Genomic DNA, 4896 nt, shown 5'->3' on the forward strand with positions numbered 1-4896 from the left:
TGGGTAGCAACAAACAAAGTGAAAAAGCTCGAAGTCTGTAATCCAATTGGAGAAGAAAAACTGAGGATAAAAAGAAGTCTACAACTGTTGAAGAAACCGAAGTCTGTGACTAAGCCGATTCTCAATCTAAAGCTATCTATTTGCAGCAGGATCTGAATATCCGCGGTAAAGAGTCAAGGGTTTGATGTAGTGGCCGAAGAGAAGTAATAGAAGGCAAAGAGTCTGTAATTCGAAGTCAGTGTATTATAATAAGAGATTAAACATGCAATAAGAACAGAAATTCAAAAGCTGCTTCTGACTTTGACTAGGCAGAGACTCAACTATTGACCTTGACTTAAAGAGGAGGGCTGACTTGGAGGGACTCTTTGGTCTTGTGTTGGATATATCATTTTGAATAAATTCAATAAGAGGAGGATTGTTGGGTTTTCCCCTATTGAGAGGTTTTGCCCTTCCTTGAAAGCCTAAATATTTTTGTCTCGTACTTCTTTGTGTTCTTGGAAGAACAATTTGTGTAATTACTTGATGAAATAGAAATATTAACTAACAAAGAAAAGAATACTTATATAGGAGTTTACTTCCAACTATGAAGGAATACAATGAGGACATAAAATTTGTAAATCTTAAACTTAGCTAGGCCACTACACCTCCAAAAACTTGACTCATTAAGCCATAAACTAGAAACCTTCTGTGGAACTCCAAAAAAAATGAATTAGAATGAATTATCAACCAGAATCAAGGGCCTTTACACTTTACATTTGACAATCTATTGCAGTATGAATATTGAGGTCACAAATATTCATTTATATTGCACTGTTGTAAGAAAGGATGATCATATTTTATCTGTTTTGTCTAGTAAGGCCTCCAGTTCATCATTGCCAACTCAAACCAAGGTTTCATGTTCCCATTGTAATGAACAACAACTGCATTGCCAATCTCTGAACAGTCCACGCTAGGATTATATCCTAAACCCAACACATGCCAAGACTTGTCCAAAGGGTGGGTCAAGCGATAAAACGTTCAATCCAGGGGGTAGTGTTCCAAGCTTCCAAAACATTTTATCCTCATTCCGACATACAATAAAAGAAAAACTTAGAAATCGAACAAAGAAAAATCCATTAAGTTTTCTAGCTAATTACTTCAGTTTTACTTCAAATACTTTAAAGTAAGCATCAGAGGAATTAACATAAATAAACCACACTACACACTTACCATGTTCTGCCACTTGTGATATATTCCAGTTATATCTTGTTTCTCCCATTCTTTGAGATCAAATACATTCATCCCATATTCCCAACCACAAGCATTAGGATCAAAGTGCCTGGCTATGTGCGGATTAGAAAATTTAAGGTATTTGTCAAGCCAACGAAAGCTTTCTCCACAAGTTTCCACTGAACCATTAACCTTTCCATGAATATCTACTGACCACAAGGGCATCAAATCTCTCTGCACCACAATATCATCATCCAAGAAAAGGATCTTGTCCATTTTGGGGTAAACTTGTGGAAGATAGAAATGAAGATGATTTAGCATGGATAAATATTTTGGATTTATATATTTCAAATTGGAGGAATGTGCTGAGAGTGTAGTCGAGTGATCTACCTTGAAATAATGCTCTTTCATAGCTGCGGATTTGAGTTGGCGAAGCACATGGAAATAGGAAGAATTGATCCATTTAAAATCATCAACATTTTCTACATGTATCGTAGCTTTCCCTGGGGGATTAAGTAAAAACCACATTTTCATGGCCCCAAAATTTAACTTGTATGTGATGAGATGAAATACATGTTTCTCAGATTCCTGCGAACACATGTAAATCACCTACAATGAGATCCAAATATTAAATGTAAAATGTAGAAAAATTGTTGGACTTCCAAACTTTATATTAATTTAAATTAATAACACTTCACCTTAGCATTCATGACAATTGAATTCACAACCACAGATGCAGCCAATACATTGTCAAAAAATAATGCATATTGATAAAGAGTTGGATCCTCCAACTTGTCCTTTTTAGGAAATTATCACTTTTCAAGAGGAAGAAAGTAATAATCTATGGTCAATCGCATGGACAGACAGTGCAGGCCCTTGGGAACAGACTTTGTTGCCACCTGACTTAAAAATTTACTTTGCTTTTCCAAGGTCCTTACTTTCTCATCTACATACTAAAGCATGGGTTACAACTTCTTTGTTACTATCGCACATCCATAAAATTGTTCTCTAGCATTGGATAGGACATGACCCATAGCCTTGATCTTCTCAGGTGCACTGAAACATTCATATCAATTATCGGTCATGAAAAAGAGAATGAAAAGCAGAAAGATTGAGACACAGACTGCAACTTTAAAAGAAACAAAGGATATGAACACCAAATGCAAATGGAAGCACTTACTACTCTTGATTTAGAAGCAGGCAATGCGAAAATCTAGGGGGTAGTGTTCCAAGCTTCCACAACACTCTGTCCTCATTCTAACATACAATAAAAGAAAAACTTAGAAATCAAACAAAGAAAAGCCCATTAAGTTTTCTAGCTAATTACTTCAGATTTACTTCAAATACTTTAAAGTAAGCATCACAAGAATTAACATAAATAAACCACACTACACACTTACCATGTTCTACCACTTGTGATATATTCCAGTTATATCTTGTTTCTTCCATTCTTTGAGATCAAATAAATTCATCCCATATGCCCAACCATAAGCATTAGGATCAAATTGCCTGGCTATGTGCGGATTGGAAAAATTATGGTATTTTTCAAACTGGTGAAAGCTTTTTCCACAAGTTTCCACTAAACCATTAACCTTTCCATGAAGATATACTGACCACAAGGGCGTCAAATCTTTATGCACCACAATATCATCATCCCAGAAAAGGATCTTGTCCAGTTTGGGATAAACTTGTGGAAGATAGAAACGAAGATGATTTAGCATGGATAAATATTTTGGATTTATATATTTCAAATTGGAGGAACGTGCTGAGAGTGTAGTCGAGTGATATGCCTTGAAATAATACTCTTTCATAGCTGCGCATTCAAGTTGGCGAAGCACAGGGAAATAGGAGGAATTGAGCCATTTAAAATCATCAACATTTTCTACATATATCGCAGCTTTCTTTGTTGGATTAAGTAAAAACCACATTTTCATGGCCCCAAAATTTAACTTGTCTGTGATGAGATGAAATACATGTTTCTGAGGTTCCTCCAAACACAAGTAAATCACCTACAATGAGATCCAAATATTAAATGTAAAATGCAGCAAAACTGTTGGACTTCCAAGCTTTTAAAGTATTTTAAATTAATAACACTTCACCTTAGCATTCATGACAGTTGAATTCACAACCACAGATGCAGCCAACACATTGTCAAAAAATAATGCCTTGTGATAAAGAGTTGGATCCTCCAACTTGTCCTTTTTAGGAAATTTCGGTTTTCAAGGGCAAGCGAGTAATAATCAATGGTCAATCGCATGGACAGACAATGCAGGTCCTTGGGAACAATTTTTGCTACCAGCTAACTTAAAAATGTACTTTGCTTTTTCAAGGTACTTGCTCATCTGCAAACTGAGGCATGGCTCACAACTTCTTTGCTACTGTCGCACAATCATAAGATTATTGTCTAGCCTTGGATAGGACATGACCCATAGCCTTGATCTTCTCAGGTGCACTGAAACATTCATATCAATTGTCAGCCATGAAAAAGAGAATGAAAAGCAGAAAGATTGACACACAGACTACAACTTTAAAAGAAACAAAGGATATGAACACCAAATGAAAATTGAAGCACTTACTACTCTTGATTTAGAAGCAGCCAATTCGAAAACTATTACCTTTGAGGTAGATCAGAATCTACATTAGACTCACCCAATGTACATTCTTTAATACGAAGCATCAATTCATGGTATAAATCAAGATTATTCCTAGCCTCAGAAATGCTTGAATACACCCTAGCCATGATCAGTTGGTCTCACAACAATCTAATAGTGGAGTCAGAATTCTCGTTCTCATTCTCTTGCCTCCAAATGCTATATTTTCCCACGACAGTAGAATCTACCTCCTTGGAACATTTAATTGCTATGTTTTCAAGCTCAACTCGTTTTTCTTCATCATGTTGAATCAACTCTGTTGACCTTTTCTCCCTCCTCTTTTGTCTCAATTGATGTAAACATTAAACTAATATAAATTAAAGCATACTATGCTAAAATATAAGAAATATAAAATTTTTCTATTGGAGAAGTAACATTCAAAAAGGATTTTGGAAAATAATATAACAATTCCCTTTTCCATGAGAACAAAAATTAGCAATCTAGTGCAACAAAGAATTTTACCCTCCGTGAAACATGTGTTGGACTTTCTTCAAGCTGCAAATGGTCTGCATTACAACAACCATTGTCCTGGGAGTTTGACTAGGCATTACCTTACAGTAGGCTACCAACATCATAGACGAGTTAACCAAGGAAAATCAAAACTTACCATCAAGAGCATTCTCTTTGACATCTTGATGTTCACTTCTTGTGTCATCCTCTTGAAACCTTGTAAGAAGTTCTTTGTCATTGGAAGTTTTTTTCTGCACCTCATCATTCATTTTACCCACCTCAGGATTTTCCTTGCCTTCTTCATTGAAGATCACACCATCTTATTGCGAATGTAACTTCTCTGAGCTGTTTCCAGAAGTCGTTTGCCTCTACTTGATGTACATCGTTAGAAATAGAGAAGCACCCCTGCCAATGTCAGTTTTCACTTCTTGCTTAATACAACCCTACTCAACTACATAGATCATCATCACATATGTTTCCTTACATGTTCAATAGAGAAAATAACCAAAATATTCACCAATCGTATCTCAGAGTTAGTAATATCCCTTTGGTTTACTTCGGAGGGCTTTTCTAATACCCATGAGGA

The 4896-nt window shown here is 35.8% G+C and overlaps 1 pseudogene; it reads right to left on the minus strand.

The window, feature by feature from the left end:
* Nucleotides 1-786: 786 nt before the first annotated feature.
* Nucleotides 787-4579, minus strand: LOC149213140 (polygalacturonate 4-alpha-galacturonosyltransferase-like; annotated as a pseudogene).
* Nucleotides 4580-4896: the final 317 nt, after the last annotated feature.

Source organism: Pinus tabuliformis, chromosome 1_1, assembly GCF_031772625.1.
Source record: "Pinus tabuliformis cultivar Carrire ecotype Pingquan chromosome 1_1, CPIR1, whole genome shotgun sequence".
Lineage (NCBI taxonomy): Eukaryota > Viridiplantae > Streptophyta > Pinopsida > Pinales > Pinaceae > Pinus > Pinus tabuliformis.